This window comes from Panthera pardus, unplaced genomic scaffold (genome assembly GCF_024362965.1).
Source record: "Panthera pardus isolate Hobbes unplaced genomic scaffold, ASM2436296v1 HiC_scaffold_24, whole genome shotgun sequence".
NCBI classification, from domain to species: domain Eukaryota; kingdom Metazoa; phylum Chordata; class Mammalia; order Carnivora; family Felidae; genus Panthera; species Panthera pardus.
Window position 1 is genome coordinate 111,471,126 of NW_026526810.1, and position 19,635 is coordinate 111,490,760.

The following is a 19,635-nucleotide window of genomic DNA, read 5'->3' on the forward strand; positions in this document are numbered from 1 at the left end:
TACAATTATGAGAAATAACAGATGGACTTATAGTCTAGCATGGAACACAGACAATGACACAATCTAAGCTAGAAAATATAAAATCGCAACTGTGACAAGTGTGGCTAAGATTTGCAAAATGGTGTTATAAGACTCTATAACACAGGGATCTTTTGTGATAATGAATTTCAGGTAAGGTTTTCTTGGGAAGGGGATGTTTGCATTGAGCACTTAAGAGTGAAGAGAAAAAGATATGACTTCTTTGAAAGACCGAAGTATTTGATTTTAGAGCTTCCACATGACATTAGTGAAGCTTACATTCTAGAACTACAAAGTGGACTCAACCCTCTTGAAAGGGAGACCTGGAGGAGAGCTGGGAAGGGAAGAGATTAAAGCTACTTTCTTTAGGAGTCACATGCTCCCAGAGTCAGGGTCAGACAAAGTTAGTAACTGTGGTTAGGGGAGAGGGGTAGGGAGAGATGATTTCCCTGTGAAGGTCCCAACCTCTGGGGCATCTCTCCTTCAGCATATCTCGGTCAAAATCCATGAAGTTTTCATGAACTATTTCAATTCACCGACTTCTCTCAACTCCTATACCATTTAGGGCCCTATATAATTTATCAATTGCTGATTGAGGTTCCAATAAAACAAACAGATAAAATAGAATTTATTAGAAGGAATTTATAAGTTCAGTTTTTACTTATTTTAAGATCAGTAAATGAGAAAAATGAGGCTGTTCTAATAATGTGAAAGGAAGAAGGAAAGAAAGAAAGAAAGAAAGAAAGAAAGAAAGAGGAAGGAAGGAAAGAAGGAAGGAAGGAAGAGAAGAAGGGAGGGAGGAAATCAGGAGTTCTGTTGGCCTCGGAAACCAACTTGTTTCTTTATTTTGTTTTGACTATAAAAGAACTCCAAAATACTAACTGATTCAGTAGTTGCAAATAATAACAGTTTTAGCTTGCAATGATGGGATATTCTTTAATTAATCAAAGAGGAAAGAAGAAAGAACATTTATTCTAAGACCTGCACAAAAATGAGCTGGTCCAGAGAACAAGCAGGCTTCCTGTGTGTGTGTGTGTGTGTGTGTGCGCGCGCGCGTGCGCGCGCGTGCGCACGTGCATGCAAATATATACACCAGCTCAAACTATTTTATGAATACTATATTTTCTGCTTGATTATATATTTTTATTCCTTAAAACAACCCTATAAAGTAATTATTATTATCATCCCCATTGACTGTACAAGAAAATTAAGGCTCAGAGAGATTTCATTTCTGGAGACATGAAAGTCTAGATACACTAAAAAACCCATTTACTGAAAACAACTAAAACTTTGGGGTAAAATAATTTTAAGCCATCAATGATCTGGCAAGAAAGTAAAGAATCTACAGAGTAAAAGAAGGAACTAAGTAATTAAGCAGACTATTGAAGCTCACAGTCACCCTGAGGATGTCTTCTCATCTTAGTAAACTTAAGTTTGAGATTTTACAGAATTCCAGGGCTCAGGAGACAAAGCCTAAGTGTTCCAAGGTTCTTGTATGATTTGAGAAGAGGGTAAAAATATTGATTTATCATAGATTTCAATCATTTAAGCATGTGGAAGTTTTTGAAGATAATCATTAAAAGCATAATGATAGAGAACATATCTTCCAAACCAGTACCAGAAACAAATGGAATGAAAAAAATTTCAAATAATGCAAAAGAAGTCAAGAAAGGGAGGGAGGGAGAGATAGAAAGGATGAGACAAATGTAGTGTACAAATTACAATGTAGAAATTAATCCAAATATTGTTTATTGCAATTACAATAAATATAAATGGATTAAGTGCTACAGTAAAGGATTCATATATATATTACATATATATATAATTTATTATCAAATTAGTTTCCATATATATATTATATATATATAATTTATTATCAAATTAGTTTCCATACAACACCCAGTGCTCATCCCAACAGGGATGCCCATCACCCACTTTCCCCTTTCCCCCACCCCCATCCACCCTCAGTTTGTTCTCAGTATTGAAGAGTCTCTTATGGTTTGCCTCCTTCCCTCTCTTAACTTTTTGTCATCCCTTCCCCTCCCCCCTGGTCTTCTGTTAAGTTTCTCAGGATCCACATATGAGTAAATACATACGGTATCTGTTAGGATTATCAAACTAGATTAAAAAAACAACCCAGTTATATGCCATTTTTTATTTATTTATTTATTTATTTATTTATTTATTTATTTATAAAGATTTTATTTTTTTTAAAAAAGGGGGTTACACCTGGGTGGCTCAATCAGTTGAACAACTGACTCTTTGATTTTGGCCCCGGTTAAGATCTCACAGTTTGTGGGACAGATTCCTACATTGGGCTCTGCGCTAACAGTGCAGAGTCTCCTTGGGATTCTCTCTCTCTCACTCTCTCTGTCCCTCCCCCCCCCCAAATAAATAAATAAACTTAGAAAAAATAAAACAGACCCACCCAAAACATAAAAATACAAAAACAAGTGGAAAATAATATGCTAGATAAGCACTAAATAAAAAACTCTGTTGTAGCTATAGTAATAGTCAAAATGAAATCTAAGGCAAAAAAACCCCCAAAACCCACAGTATGATCATAGATAAAGGGAGTCACTGCATAATGACTCAAATACAGAAAACAAAGTGAGGGTTGCTGGAGGGGAGGTGGGGGGGGATGGGATAAATGGGTGATGGGCATCAAGGAGGACATTTGTTGGGATAAACACTAGGTATTATGTGTAAGCGATGAATCACTGGGTTCTACACTGTATGTTAACTAACTTGAATTTAAATAAATAAATTAAAAAGAAAGTTTAATCCATTAGTCAAACAATAACAGCAAAGAGAAAATATTCCTAATGACATAGCCCTCAAAAAAGTTACAAAGTTATAAGGAAAAACCAGACAAATCCACTATCATAGTGGGAAGTTTTAGCACAACAATTGATAAATTAAGCAGATGAAAGATTAGGAGAGTATAAGAAATTTTAAAAACACAAGTAATGAGCTTGGTCTAATGGTAAAATATAAACAATTGTACCTAAAAGTACAGAATACAACCATAATAAAAATATATTGTATGATTTATAACATATATATAAGTAAAATGTATGACGCTAATAATATAAAGGCCAACAGTTGGGAAATACAAGTATACTATTGTAAGATTCTTATACTCTATGTGAAGTGGTATAATATCAGTTGGAAATAGATTGTTATAAGTTAAAGATGTAAACTATACACCTTAAAGCAAGCACTAAAGTAACAAAGAGTTACTGCCAACAGAGACAAAATAGAAGCAGAAAAATATTCCAATATCCAAAACAAGACAGGAATGAGGAAAAAGGAAACACAGAAGAGATGGAGCAAATAGAAAATAAACACTAAAATAATAGTTTAAGCCTAATTATATTAATAACCATATTAAATGTAAATGATGTAAATACTCCAATTAAAAGGCAGAGAACATCATATTGGATTAAAAAAAAACACGACTCAACTAAATGATGCTTAAAGAAATACACTTAACAGATAAATGCACATATGCAAGAGCAAAAGGTAAGAGCAAAAGGATGGAAAAAGACATACTGTACTACCATTAATCAAGAGAATGCTGGAGTGGCCATATTGAGCAGATTTCAGAGCAAAGAATATTAACAGAGATGAAGGTTATTTCATAATAAGAAAGGGGTTGATTCATCAGGAGGACATAAAAGTCTTAGACATTTATATACCTTAATTATAGAGCTTCAAAACACCTGAAGCAAAAACTGATGGAATTGCAAGGAGAAATAGAAAAACCCATAATCATAGTTGGAAACTTTAATACCCTTTTCTATATCCATTCCTTTTACGTGAACACAGACCATTTACCATGAAAGACCAAATTCTGGATCATAAAATGACTTCAATAAATTTAAAAGGATTCAAATCATATAAAGTATGTTTTGGGGGACACCTGTGTGGCTCAGTTGGTTAAGCTTCGAACTCTATCTTGGCTCAGGTCATGATCTCATGGTTGGTGGGATTGAGCCATGCATTGGGCTCTGTACCGACAGTGTGAAGCCTGCTTGGGATTCTCTCTCTCTCTCTCTCTCTCTCTCTCTGCCCTTCCCCTCTCTCAAAATGATAAAATATTTAAAAAATAAAGTATGCTTTCTGGCCATAATAGATTTATTATGGATTGCAATATTGGAAATCAACAACAGAAATATATCTGGAAAATCATCAAATATTTGAAAACTAAACAACACACTTATAAATAATCCACGAGTCAAAAATAATACATGTATTAATAATTCAAAATTAGAAAGTATTTTGAACTGAATAAAAATGACAACACAACATATCAAAACCTGTGGAAGGCCACTAAAGCAATACTTTGAAGAAAATTTATAGCACTAACCACCTATATTAGAAATGAACAAAGGTCTCAAAATGATGACCTCAGATTCCACCTAGAAAAAGAAGACAAATTAAATCCAAAATAAGCAGAAGAAAGGAAATAATAAAGATTAGAACAAAAACCACTAAAATAGAAAACAATAAAAGAGAAAACCAGTGAAACCAAATGCTGGTTCTTTGAGAACGCCAATAAAATTGATAAACCTCTGGCCAGACTGGGAAAAAAGAGTAAAGACACAAGTTACCAACATTAGGAATGTAAAAGATAACATCACTACAAATTCTACAGATATCAAAAGGATAAAAAGGAAATATTATGAATAATTATGCCAATATATTTGACAACTTACATGAAATGGGGAATTTCCTTAAAAGACACAAGTACCAAAACTAACATGAGAAAAGCATATAACATGAATATCCTTATATCTATTAGAGAAGTTGAATTTGTAGTTAAAAACATTCCCACACAGTGTGGAGTTTCCTCAAAAAATTAAAAATAGAACTACCCTATGACCCAGTAATAGCACTGCTAGGAATTTACCCAAGGGATACAGGAGTGCTGATGCATAGGGGCACAGGTACCCCTATGTTTATAGCAGCACTTTCAACAATAGCCAAATTATGGAAAGAGCCTAAATGTCCATCAACTGATGAATAGATAAAGAAGATGTGGTTTATATATACAATGGAATACTACTTGGCAAAGAGAAAGAATGAAATTCTGCCATTTGCAACAACGTGGATGGAACTGGAGGGTATTATGCTAAGTGAAATAAGTCAGGCAGAGAAAGACAGATATCATATGTTTTCACTCATATGTGGATCTTGAGAAACTTAACAGAAGATCATGGGGGAAGGGAAGGGGAAAAAAATAATTACAAACAGAGAGGGAGGGAGGCCAACCATAAGAGACTCTTAAATACAGAGAACAAACTGAGGGTTGATGGAGGGGTGGGGGAGAGGGGAAAGTGGGTGATATGGGCGTTGAGGAGGGCTGTTGTTGGGATGAGTACTGGGTGTTGTATGTAAGCCAACAGACAATAAATTATATTTAAAAACAAAAACAAAAACCTTTCCATAAAGGAAACTCCAGGCCCAGACAGCTTCACTGGCAAATTTTATCAAACATTTAATGAAGAAACACTACTTATTCTACATGGGCTCTCAGAACATGGAAGAGAAAGAAACATTTACCTATTCATTTTATAGGACCAGCATCATCCTGATAACAAAATCAGACAAAGACATTACAAGAAGAGAAAACCAAAGACCAATATCCCCCATGAATACAGCAAAAATTCTAAATAAAATTTTAGCAAATCAAATCCAACAGTACATTAGTAGGATGATACATGATGGCCAAGTGGAGTTCATCCTAGGAATGCAAAGTTGATTTCACTTTCAAAAATCCATCAATGTAATTCATCGTATTAAAAAGTCTAATAAAGAAAACCCATAAGATTTTCTTTAAAAAAAATTTTTTTTATGTTTGTTTAGTTTTGAGAGAGAGACAGACTGAGCATGAGCAGGGGAGGGGCAGAGAGAGAGAGAGAGAGAGAGAGAGAGAGAGAGAGAGATTCAGAATCCAAAGCAAGCTCCAGGCTCTGAGTTGTCAGGCCAGAGCCTGATGTAGGGCTCAAACTCACGAACTGTGAGATCATGACCTGAGCTGAGGTCGGGTGCTTAACCAACTGAGCCACCCAGGATCCCCTATTTTATTTTATAAGTTTACTTATTTATTTTGAGAGAGAGAGAGCAGCGGAGGGGCAGAGAGAGAGAGAATCCCAAGAAGGCTTTGCACTGTCAGCAGTGAGCACAGAGCCCAACGCAGGGCTTGACCTCATGAACATAAGTTAACATCAAGAGTTGGACGCTTAACTGACTGAACCACCCAGTTGCCCCCTGAGCCAATTTTTAAAAAATGTTTATTTATTTATTTTTGAGAGAGAGAGAAAGAGAACATGACAGGCTCTGAGCTGTCAGCACAGAGCCTGACGTGGGGCTCAAACTCACAAACCATGAAATCATGACCTGAGCCAAAGCTGGACGCTTCACCAACTGAGCCACCCAGACGCACCCACCATGAGCCAATTTTAAAAAATAAGTGTTAATATATACACATCCCCCTGTTCTTTTTCCCTGGAGGACTCTGGCCTCTACACTCACCTATTACCCATTTCTTCCGCTCTTCAAGTTGGGCAAGAAGGAAACAAGTGTTTGGAGAGGAGGGGAATGAGAGGTGGTGGGTCAAGTGGGGCCAAATGAAGAATCCTCCCTCTGTGGTGTGAGGGATGGAAAGGCAGGAAGCAGAGGGAGCAAGCCTCTCCATCTATCTGAGCCTCAGCTATTAACTTGGAGGGATGCAGACAAGAAAGGGAAGCATATCAGTCCCCATGAGGTAGATCATTCTTAGAATCAGAGCCCGAGAGTGGTCCAAGGCATTTAGAGATCATCCCCCCTAGTTCACTCTCTCTTTAAAGAGATGACACCTCACACAGTGGTGGCTGCCAGAGGGGAGGGAGGTGGGGGGATGGATGAAATAGGTGAAGGGGAGTAAGAGGCACAATCATCTTCCAGTTATAAAATAAATAAGACATGGGGACGTAATGTACAGAATAGGGAATACGGTCAATAATATTGCAACAACTAACACAGATAGTAACTCAACTTGTCTGTGGTGACAGTTTTGTAATGTATGTAGATATCACATCACTATGTTGTACATCTGAAGCTAATACAATTTTGTATGTCAATTATTCTTCAATAAAAATAAGTGGACAGTGCCTGAGCAACGAAGTCACCTGCCCAAGGGCCCACAGCAAGTAAGGGGCTGAGCCACATGACTCCCAGCCTAGCTGTGACTCAATCTCCTCTGTTCTCTAATTAGGAATCTTGGAGCTGCCCACGGTGACACAGTCCCACCCGTTCTTGTGGTCTCTAGGGATGGCCATACCAGGGAATGAGAGACACAAAGGACCGGCTGCACCTTAGAATCCCCCAGGGAGCTTTTTCAAAATTCCAATATCTGAAGCCTACCCCAGACCAATTCTATCAGGATCTCTGGGGGACGGGGCCTGAGTGTCAGTACTGGCTGAAAGGTCCCCTCGGTGATTCTAATGTGCAGCTGGGCTGTGAGCTACTGGCTAGGCAGCCCAGGGATTGCCCAGCTGCAGCTTCGTCACATTTTCCTGTCACATTTTACTCCCCGCCCCCATCCTGACTCAGGGCTGTCCTTTCTTGTCATTCTTTGTGCTCTGCCTAGGATGAAAGAGCCAGGGAGGAGGCTAGCCTGGCCAAGAACACCTGCTCTGTCCCTGCACTTGCCCTGGAGTCGGGCACAACTCACCCTTCTCGACGCCTTCCCATGTGGAGCTGGTGCCCCATTGAAGCAGAAAATGCTGGTGCCCTCCCTTTCCCCCAGTCTGACCTGGCTTCTAAGACTTCCTGCCTCTTTAGCCTCTCATCCCTTCTCTACACCTCCAACCCCCGACGCCCTTCCTTTCTCAGTCTTTCTTTATCAGAAGTTCCAAGCTCTTTTCTTGGTTCCCTTCCCTGCGTGCAGTGCTCCCTCCTGCATCAGTGGCTGAATTGAGCTGCTCTCTGGTGCTTTTCTTCAGGAAGGCGATGTGATTCCTTTCAGTAGATGACCTGGCTGCCCCAACCCCACGCCAGCAGGGAGCAGCTCCCCAGATGTCGGTCACTGCCAGTGTCACTGACTTCAGATGTCAAGAGAGGAGGCGTGGCCACCTCTCACCCTATAATACAGCCCATGTCCCCTTTTCTCTTCCTTCTCTACCCTGTCTGAGAAAATTCCTGATGAGAAAACTGCAGTGATAGCCCCACAAAGGACAGAATCTTCTCCTGAGGCCCTACTATGTGCCAGACATTAAGATTACAGAGATGAATAAAGCTGTCCTTTCCCTCAAGGAATTTATAGTCAAGTAAAAGGTAGAATTTTTTATGCTCAGGGGAGAAAGGAGGGTGAAAGTGTGGTGTGGGAAAAGAAAATTTTAGTACCTATCACGTGCCAGGAAAATACGATCTTCCTACATGATCACAAAATTCCATGTAGAAGATGCCATTCCCACCCATTATATAAATGAGGCAATTGTGGCAAACAAGGTTAAACAACTTGCCAAGCTTACACAGCTATTAAGGGCCAAGATCAGGGTTTGGACCCACATCATTAGACTTCAGTTCCACTGTTTTCTAGAAGTCTGATGGTTATACCATACCCGATCCCAGCACCCTTCACCAGACTGAACCCTGGGGACAGCAGAAACCTCAGAGTTAGAGGCCTGGCTTCTTGTCCTGGCTCTGCTGCTAACTAGCTGTGTGACATTGGACAGTCACATCTCCTCTCTGGGCCTTGGGTTTCTTACACATAAAGTGAGGGAGGTAGACTAGGTAATTTAGAGGATCTTTTTCAACTCTATGCTTTTCTTGATTCCATTTCTTTTCCCCAATCAGTTATGTATTCATTTTGCTTCCATCTTATAAGAAGGGTCACTGGAGCTCGGGGGTGGGGGTTGGGGGTCATGCCATCAATTTCTTGCTGGGTTGGAGCTGGAACCCACAGTCCAGCAGCTGGTACACTGCAGTGTTCATCAGTCAGGGCTGGGTGAGTGCAATTAGACTCCCCCGGGAGGCACTTTGAGTCCTGGCTGCAGGATTCCAGGAGCCAAGGCTATGCCCCTGCGTGAGCCACCAACAGCCACCACTTAGTCCATGAAATCAGGCTGAGGGGAGGAGAGGATGGCCCAGAACTAGTCACTGTGAAGCCTCCCCAGGCGTTTCACGCTTTTGAAAATGGCCCTGAGAGAGATGCTATCAGGAGGCGTATTTAATGGGTTTTGGAAATTGGCTAATTTTGTTGCAATCGTCTGGATGTTGCCCGATGCATGCTAAGTATCTAGGGCCAGCGTGGGCTTGTGAGTAGGGCCAAGGTGTCCAAGGCCTTCAGAGATACGTGGCACAGGGAGGGCAGTGTGGAACGGCTGGTCATTCCTAGTTGCCTGAAAGATCCCAGGTGACCTCAGGTCATCAGGCTGCGTGTTGGGTCAGTGCCCTCTGCTGCTCCACAAGGTGTCATCCCTGCCTCCCTCCTCCCCGCCTCCCCCTTTCACATTGGCTCTCCTTCACCTTTTCTCCGCAGGGCCTCCCTTCTCACCTTTGCCCATAGCCCCTGCCTCCCCCCTGCCCCCAGCCAGCCCCAAGTGGAGTTCTCCCTAGCCACCCTCTCCCATGCCTTGGGTCAATAAACCATCAATACCCTGTACTGAGAAGGAACACAGAGCTCTTTGCACGCCTGATTCACCAAGAACTGCTCTTCCAGCCCCTCCCTGGGCCTCTGGCACGTTCTCTCCATCCTTTGGGCCCTGCCTTTCCTCCTCCAGAGACATTGTCATCCATCAGCTCTCTGCCTCACTGGTCACAGTTCCTTCTCTGGCTGTCTTCAGCTGGGTTGTTTATTTTCTTCCTTTCTCGTCTTCCTATACCCTCTTCCTCCCCTCGTTCCTGGATTTGGGTTTTCTGTAGGTTCCTTATCAGGGTTGTCCTGCAGAATGGGGCAGAAGAGAGGTCCAAAGCAATGCACTCTTTGATCTTTGAGGAAACAGGGCTACAGCCTCCTGCAGTGATGCTGCTTAAAGGGTCCAGGATTTGGAACCAGAAGACTCAGTGTCAGAACTAATACCGGGAGTTTTGGACAGGTTCATTACCCTCTCTAAGCCTCAGTCCTCTCATTTATGACATGGAGCTGTGGTGGCCAAGCGAGAAAATAATAGCTATCATTTGCTGCGTGTATTCTGTATGTTTGGCTCCACGTTAGGCACTTGCGAATATGCTTGCATTTCAGTATGTTTCTGGAAGTGCTTCGTGCATTAGAAAGTGCTACGTGAATGCCAGTTACTATCAGGAAACCAGAAAGCCATAATGCTGGCTCTCCTTTGTACCCGGAAAGTGATTACATGGGCACTTTCGAACAGTTCTGTTAACAAAAATTTTATACACCCATCATCTCATTGACGTTCACGTGACTACTCTGATGTAGGTAAGCAGATATGATTAGCCCCGGTCTATGGATAAGGAGTCCCCGACTCAGAAATCGGAGCCCAGACAGCTCTGCCTGTTTTCTCCACTTGCCTCAGTGCTGGGAAGTACACCTGTTCCACCTCACCTGATGGTCGGACGGGTGGGCAGTGTGGGAGTGTGCGTGCGGCATAGGCAGCATCTTGAAAGACGGAATGGAATGCCAGGTGGGGAAGTTATCTGAAACAGTCCCAGTGGAGCTCTGAGAGCCGAAGAGTTTTCCCAGCTGGCTGGGGGGTCTCCACAGGGAAAGGGGCTTGGTGGGGAGAGTCCTCAGGATCAGAGTGTTGGCAAGCAGGCTGATAATGGACATAAGCCAGCAGGAAATGGGGCCACCTAAGAAAAGGCATGGTGTGTCACATGAACGAACTTTCGAACACGGGGTGTAAGCCTGAGAGCCTAGCAAGGATTTGTTCTTACTCTCTGCTAACCCCAGGCCAGATCACCTTCCAAACCAAACCACACCTGGTATCCTCAGGCCACAGGGCCAGACTCTGTCCGGGAGCCTGTGTGTGACCCTGTAGCCCCTTCCAGGGAGCTAGCGTAATTATCCAAGCCTCAGCTAACTCTTTGCCTCCAGCCACCAAAGGCCACTGCTCATTCCTACATGGACTGAGTCATGGTGCCAGCCTGTGCACATGGCCCAGGGCTCCCTCAGAAGTACGAAGAGCGATCAGGGTTGTTGCTGACCCCTTCAGAAAGGCTCCAGTCCCCCCATCCCCAATAGCTCACAGCATGGGCAGATTCCTTTGAAAACTACAGCCAGGGAAAACTACCAGGCCCCAGGATATATAGCTCCTTCTGCCAGCTAGACTCTTCATTACTCTTAGCCCCACTGCACTCTGAGCTTCCCCTTCTGACCTCCCATAGCCCCTCTCCCTCCAAAATTTCCCCTGGACCCCTGGGTTCTCCCTCCCCCTCACCTCCATGGCCTCCCTCCCCCTCACCTCCATGCACTATGACTCTTCCCTACGGGGCACAGCTTCCCTTTGGGCCATCTTAGGTGGAAACTACTGTTCTCTCTCAGCGCTTGGGCTCAGGAGATGGGATAGTGGCCTGAGTTCAACAAACCACTGAACACTACCCTCTCTCCTGAAAACCAGCTCCGGTGGGTTCCTGCCACCTGCTCTCCTCGGCTTCGATGCTATCATGGTTCTACCTCATTCATGGAATGACATCACATTTACATGGACTACCTCCTCAAGACCTTGGTTTTTCCATTGTAGTCCCCCCTCCCCCAACTCCAGAGCCACCTCCTGAACCTAGTCATCTTGGAACTGCCCCTACCTCTGTAATGTTAAATATCAATGTCCTACGGGCTGGCCACGATCCCATTCCCTTTGTGCTCTCCACAGCCTTTCCTGCAACTGTCTTGTGATATCATTGGTCCTCTGATTCCTTGGCCTTTAATTTTCTCCCTGTAGCAACCCCTTGCATTTATCCCTCCAGCCTGGAATCCCTATTCTATTTCTTCTAACAGCCTCACGTCCATTGCCCCCTTATCTTTTCATGACACTCTTTTGGCAAAGCCCCAGCCCAAAGTTAATTCAATTATTTGCCTTCTCTGCACTTTCTCTGCACTATCTAGGGTACTGGGTGTTGTGGGGGAAAAAAAATCACACAGCTGCAGACTGAGGGGACTATACAATTATAGCCTCCATCACAAGTGTGCCTTCAAAGTGGCCCAGAATTTTCTTCCCTGCCTTTGTCTGCTCTCTCCCTAGAGCCCAACATCAGCTATTTCAGACCTTCTCATTCTCAAGATACCACCTTTCCCAACATGTCCCCCCCACCTCCCCAAACACACACATTCTCCATAGATAACTTTAGGAGAAAGTAAGAGTCATTTGGCAGAAATCCTGTCAACATCCTGCCTTCAAACAGATTTTATCCTTTCCTTTTTCGCTCTCTGGTCACAAGAGGAGAGATAGGGGTCCAGATGTCTCTCCTAAGAATTTAGACTAATCCCTTCAAGTGCTTTGGACCCTCTCCCTGACCACCTCCTAGAAAATCTCATTTAATTGATTTTCCATGCATTTCTCCCTAAGTTTACAGTTCCTCCTCTCTACTTGCTTCTCATTAGCATTTAAACATGTTTGGGATTCACTCTTTAAAAACAAAACAAAACAAAACAAAACAAATCCTCTCCCTTAACCCCATATCCTTATTTCAATCCCTGTATTCATTATCTATTGCTCATGCAACAAATTTTTCCCAACATTTGGAAGCTTAGAATAACAAACATAAAGTAATAAACATTTATCATTTCTGATACACAGTTTCTGAGGGTCAGGAATGGGATCAGCTAAGCAAGATGGCTCACATCTCTCATGAGGCCGTAGTCAAGATGGGGCAGCAATTATCTGAAGGTCTGACCTGGGCTAGAGGATCTGCTTCCACCATGCTTCAGTCATATGGCTGTGGGCAGGTGGCTTCCACTCCTCATGACAAGGCAGCTAGCGTCCCCAAAGCGAGTGCTCTGAGAGGAAGCAGCTGAACAGGAAGCTATAAAGTATTTTGTACTCTACTCTTGGAAGTGACATTCTATCACTTCTGCTGTATTCTATTGGTCCCACAGACCACCCTGGTATCATGTGGGAGGGGACTGACAAGGGTGAAACTACTAGGAGGTGGGGTCACTGGAGGCCATCCTGGAGGCTGGCTACCACACCCCACTTCACAGCAGACCAATTCAAAGAGTTATGCATATTGGTTGTGTCCACCCTGTGCTCTCACCTCTTCACTTAGACTGTTCTTACTGAGTCCCCAGTGACTTCCTTAGTCTGAAATCTAATGGCTTCTTCTCAGCCCTTATCTTAGGAAGGCTCTGGAACATTGCACCATGTTGAGCCCTCCTTCCTTCACACTTTCTTTTTTGGCTCCTGTCATATCATAAGGTCCTGATTCCCTTTACCTTTTGGCTTCTCCTTGGTTGTATTCACATACTTCTCTTCACCTATCCACCCATCCCTTAGGGTTGCTTCACCTCAGGGCTCTGCTGGGGATCCCTGCTTTGAATATCATCTGGCCTCTGTCAACCTCATCTCCCACACTCCCTGTACCCCTGCACTCTCCTTGCCAACCGTACAGGAAGTCCCATGGTCCCTGCCCTCTTCCCACTCCCATTGATTTAGATCAGCACATCTGGGCTACTCTTTGTCCAGTTTTGGATCCCTCAACCAAAGGAGGTGGGGAGAGGCCTGAAGGGTAAAGGGTAAAGCCATAAATTAACATGGGGAGCAAGTGAAATTCATCAACCACAGATGGAGAAGCGTGAGGGGTGATTTGATTACTGTTTTTAAGTCTGCAGAGGCCTCTTGTCTTGAGAAATATGACCAATAGCTCTGTCTTCCCCATGGACCAAATAAGAACAGGCTCAGTTTTCATAATGACAGAAATGACAGATCCAGGTTGGAGACAGAGAAACGTTAAATGCCAGGAATTAGCTAGAGCAATGTGGAGTCTGATCAGCAGATTTTTTTTAAGTAGGTTAGGATTTTGCACATCCAGGATGATTCCTGCATAGACCAAGCTGAGGGTGGGCAGGTGGTGGATTGGGTAACCTGCCACACCCCAGGATCTATACTTTCCGTGGCTGAATGAGAGGCAAGTCCAAGTGGAGCTGAGCGCAGAACCCATATCCTGTCCATTTCCAGCAGTGGAGTATGATTGCGGCAGCCCCTGGGCTACAGGACAGGTTCGTTCTGGCCTGCAGACTAGATACTGCCACTTGGTTGTAGCAGTCCTTGAAAGAGGCCAGAGGCTGGCGTTCTAGGCAGGCAGGAGTGGAGTAAGGATGGGTATGGGTTGGTATTTAGGAGAGGAGCACCATCAGGGAGAGTAACCTCGACTAAGGAGCTGGTTGGAGCATCGCCTCCTTCAGGAAGCCCTCTCTGCTACCCCCAGGCTGCCTTAGGGTTCCTCTTCTGTGCTCCACAATGCCCTGTGCTGCCTTGGTCCTTAAATGAACGCTGTGGTACTGAGATGGCCTAAGCATTTGTCTCTCTTTTTTCATCAAACTGTGAGCTCCTTGATGGCAAGAATTGTTTTGTTGCTGTCTGTCTCTGGGACCTGGCACAGAGAATAGATAGAGAAGTGCTGGGTAGATCAGTCTTGACTTATTGATCTAGGGGACAAAGGCCTTGGGGGACTTTGAACTACATCCAAATGTGTTCCCCCCAAAGGTGACTTCAGTATAGCTCAGGAGAAAACCCTGTCTTTTTGGAACCCTATTCCAATGGGACAATTGAAGAGATGACCCAGAGAGATCTGGGTTCTTGTCGTGTTCAGTCACATGTATGACTGATTATCACATGACTATCCTTTCCCCATGCCTCAGTTTCCTTATCTGTCAGATGGGGGTGATGACCCCACAGATTCACAGAGGTGACTTGAAAATCAAATGAGATCATGGGTGTGCAGGCGGTAAAAACATCTAGAGAAAGGTCTTTAAGACTTATACAGAGGTAAGAAGTTATTAATAGCCTCATTATTATTCTTACCCAGAATGCCCATGGAAAAGCAGCATGTGGCAGTCCCAGCCCCCGCACCCCACCCTCCCAGACTATTTCTGTCCCTGGAAAGCAGGTTCTTGGAGTGGTAGTCCCCGCTTTGCCACTGTGGGCGGAAGGAGGTGAATGTCAGGCAGGGCTGTCCCCCTTCCGCCCCAGCTCTCCAGCCTGACCCTCCTTGGGCGTTGCCAAACCCTTTGGTTTAGAGAGTATGGCTGACACTGGCACACCAGCCATCTGCAGGGTTGTGGGTGGCGTCTCTGTCACTTCATTTGATGCTGTGGTGGTGTTGGTGAGGTGCCCAGCTAACACCCCATTCAGGCTCAGGTGCAAGGGGAGGCAGTTTCATTCTCCTTCTGCACTTCCGGGGAAGGGTGAGTGACTCAAGGTGGCTCATCCTATCTGTCTTCCTGCTTTTCTCCCCATGGGTCCTCCACCGCCTACAGCGCACCGTGCCTGGAGAGTGGAGAGCTTCAGCTGGGAGTGGGGACAAATCCAGGTTTCTCTCCTCCCCCACACCACTCCCTTCCCTGCCCTGCAAGCGTGATGCTTGTGCACATCAGCTGGCCTATTACTAGGGAGCAGCAGAGAAGCAGGTGGCCTGAAGACAGGCAGAGGAAATCCAGATGGGTGGGGTCTGCTGGTGACCTCACCCTCCACAAAGTTCTGGAGGCCATATCCAGGTTCTGCTGGCCAGCAGAATCCCTCGGGACGGAAGCCCTGTGGGCTCTCAGCAGAGGGCCTGACCTCCCCAACCTTGGGCCTCATCTCTCCATTTCCCCTGACCCCAATGCTAACCTGTGAACACGGCGGGAGGACAGAACAGAGCTGTGGAGGTGGGGGCTTCACTGGATGTGGCAATAACCAAAGCCCCAGGGTCAGCAAAGCAGGGGGGCCCGAGGAGAGAAAGCCAGGAGAATATACGTGAGGCCCACGGAAGGCTGGCATCTGGAGCGAGATGTGAGGCTCAGGCCCCACCTGCCCTGTCCAGGGTTCAGTCTGCAGGAGGAGGAAGGCCAGCAACACTCATTGCCAGTCTCGTGGGAATGGGCCACTGTCAGAGAAAACACACTCCGGCTGCTCGAGGAGGTCTCCTAACTCTGCTTGGCTACCCCTCCCCACTCGGCCAGCCAGGTCTGCTCACTGCTGACTTAAAACGCTGCCCTCAATTCTATCTTTAGCTCTGGCTGCTGGGAGCCTGAGTGACAGGCAGGGTGGGGGCTTGTGCTGGGGTGGGAAAAATTTGCTCAGGTTTGCTGAGAAGGTGGCACTGACGGTAAGGAGCAGGGCCCACGGCATGCTGTGTCTGTGGCCAGCGCGGCGGTGGGCACGGAGCTCCACCGATAGTGGCAGAATGGGGGGTGGTGACGAATGCATCCAAGCACGGATGGAGCAGAGGTCCCCAGAGGAGAGGATGCGAGCGGGTCCACTCGGTCCATAGATCAAGTCATGGGCCCCGCAGGAACTCTGCATGATCTTGGAAAAGGCACTTCCCTTCCTAGTCTCAGTTTCTTCATTTGGAAAAAGGGACCAGATAAGCAGTTTTCAGCCACCTTCATGGACCCCCACTACTACGTCGACCACCGCTTCGCACCCCTCCATCCCACCCCCATAAAGAAGGTGCTGCCACCGGGCTTGATTTGGAAAGAAGGGAAGTGACGGATTGTCAGAGCTCTCCTACCCCTTCTATCAGGGTTGAGTCGTTTTTATCAATTCTGGATATTGAACTTCCTGAAAGGACGCCTCTCAGACAAAGGGCAGCTCAGTTCCCCAAGCGGATGCAGACTTGAGGAGCCGGAATGAAATTGCTTCTTGCAGCAGGTGGCAAGAATAGCCCCTCAACAGTCTCTTATCAGGACTGATATAAAAATCCCCTATCTGAGCAATAAAACACGGGGCAAGCGCCCATCCAGCCAGTTGTCTTTTCCAATAGGAGAAAGTGAAGTGCCCAACAAAGGACGGGGAGGGGTCGAGGGGAGGCCCTTGCAGGGCTGTAGGAGGTAGATCGGGAGGGGCTGACCAGAAGATGTTCCAACCCCCAGGTGGGCCTAGCGGAGAAGCAAGGTGATGTGCAGCTGGTAAGGAGCCTTGAGGCAGGGAGAGCTCAGAGACGAAGTGGAGTCAGGATCCCTCTGTCCTGTCTGTCCTCAGGTAGGAGGGCACAGCAGGCCTTTGTTGGAGGTCCTAAGGGAGATCTAGGAGCCTAGCGTCCTGGGACCTGGATGCCAGCGTGGGGTGCTCACCCAGTGGAGCCCAGGGAACAAGGTCATTGGCAAGTCAGGAAGGCCCCTCTGTGGAGAGGGAAGTCCGGCCCACCGAACTTCTCATTCTTCCTCTTGGCCTGTCTTATGAGAGGAAGAGGGTATGACTGGGACCTTGGACAAGTTACTTTAACCATTATGGACCTCCATTCCCTTTCTTATTATATGGAGATAACCTTTGGCCCCGCCTACACCACAGAGGTGTTGTGATCAAACCAGATTACAGATGTGAAAGTCTTCCTTTTTAATTATGAAAACCGCTTTAGAGGTATTCTTCCACGGCCAGAGGGCTGGGGTCTAGCTAACAGGTCCCTGCTTCTTCTGGGTTCTTCTTTCTCCTGCTCTTGCCAGTGAAGCCTCTTTCGAGCTTCCTTCCTTCCCAAGGCAACCTCCTCCCACACCCTATCTTTCCCAGCCTTTACCCCAGTCCAGCTTCTGGTGCTGAGCTCCCAATAAGGAGAAATTCCTGATTGAATTCCTTGTTCCAGTCTCCCAGCTCCAGCTCATCCCACACACTTCGGCTGGAATCTTCATCCCTCTCTGCTTGGAGGCCTGCTGTGTGTTGAGGTGTGCGTCCCACATCAAGCCCAAGTTACTCATCAAGGACTGGCACAGGCCCGCCTGCTTCTCACTGACCCGGCCACCCCAGGCGCCAACCCTGCCAGGGCCCCTCTGTAAGCAATCGGCTTTCTACTTCCTCTGGCCTCCACGGCCTCCAAGCTACCCCTCCCCTCCACCCGAAATGTACTCTCCTTTCTCTCTTCTAAATCAAGAAAATATCCTCTGAATACTTGGCCGGATATCCCCCTGCCAGGGAACCTTCCCCAAATAGCTTCGCTGAAATCTTGACCTCCCTTCTATGTCTAGACTAAAACAGGATTGGAATCCCTGTAGCATGTGTACATGTGAGGTGTGTGTCTGTGGGTTCCGGTAAGTCCCCTGAGAGCCATCCTTCCCAGAGGGACTGTAGCCATTGGTTCCCCGTGGCGGGATGGGTACAGGTCACTGACTGACTGGCAGACTCATTATGTAGGAAAACGACCAGGTCAGGTTTGGTGTTGGGGAAGATGGCAGGACAGCATCAGGTGCAGAGGCCAAGGTTAGTTTTATGACAGTGAGACTTCCCAGAGCCTTTTCACTGAAATGTGGCCACAGGGCATCCTTTTCCTATTCTTGTTCTTCTTCTTCTTTTTTTTTTTTTTTAAGTTTATTTATTTTGAGAAAGAGAGAGAGAGAGAGAGTATGAGCAGGGGAAGGGCAGAAAGAGGGAGAGAGAGAGAATCCCAAGCACACTCCACACTCAGTGTGGAACCTGACGCGGGGCTCAATCTTATGACTGTGAGATCACCACCTGAGTTGATATCAAGAGTCAGCCACTTAACCGACTGAGCCACCCAGGCGCCCCTAGATCTGGCAATTTAACCCAGGGGAACCTTTAGGTGCTTTCCAACCCTGTAATTTCTTTCCAAGCCTGCAATTGTTCTGGTTGGAAAATTAAAATCCCTCTCTGCCAGCAATTAATTTACCAAAATAAACAAGAATTCTGTTTTTCGTGACAAAGACAGTCCCTGAATGGCAATCTTAGGGCCTCTGGATTGCAATTTCAAGTGGGTACAGCCAGAGCGGTTACAGTTTGCAGGTGATTTATCATGGAGGTTATGAGAAAAGGAGAAAATGCAGTCAAGAGGGAGTGGAAAAGAGTGTTGCCCCGTTCTTGTCCTCATCTCTAACTTCTCTGGCAACAAGTCTCATGCCCTTGACTCTCCCCCCACCCTACTTTTTTTTTTTTTTTTAAACCACAGATGATTCTTGTTTTTCCATTCTGTCCTATTTGGCTTATTTCCAGCCCTTTCCTGACAAGGTTGCAGCCTGGCCTGCTCCTTCCAAACCACATCACTGCCTGCTGGCACCTCCAAGCATTCCTCATTCAGGACTCTTGTCTTGCTACCTTTTGCCAGTGGGTCTGGTCCTTTCATTAGACTGCTGGTTCTGGGCTAGTTGATCTGATACGTTCTAGAAACAGTATCCAGACTGCAGAGATGCAACCTCGCTCTTTCTCCTTCCCTGAAAACCAAGTGAATAGGCTCAGATGCATTAGAAAGCGTGGGGGCAGCCACGGATCCGAGAGAGTCAGAGCTCCTGAGCAGCTGGGAAGAATTTGCTCAGGTAGGCAGAGTCAGGGGTTTGGGGGTGGAGGCTCTGAGTGGCACCAGCCAGGGACCATTAGAAATGATGTCGGGGGAGTTAAAAAGCAGCGATTAAGTCTGAGAACACTGTCTCCTTCATCTCAGCCCCTGCTGAGAACCAATCCCAATAATCGCCCCCTAGGATCACCACTGGTTGTTCCCCAGGCTCAGCGCGCTCCTTTGTTAGGTAGATTA

General features: G+C 45.7%; 1 protein-coding gene across 2 annotated transcripts in view; it reads right to left on the reverse strand.

The window, feature by feature from the left end:
- Window positions 1-19,635, reverse strand: part of SYNDIG1L (synapse differentiation inducing 1 like) — a 59,849-nt gene that overhangs the window by 32,574 nt on the left and 7,640 nt on the right. Inside the window, exon 1 of one of the 2 annotated variants that reach the window (XM_019427146.2) lies at window positions 12,859-12,970. The exons of the other annotated variant lie outside the window; for it this stretch is intronic. The gene's annotated coding sequence lies outside the window, so the exon portion shown is untranslated. Of the gene's footprint in view, window positions 1-12,858; window positions 12,971-19,635 lie in introns of those variants that run through there. 2 annotated transcript variants of the gene reach the window in all.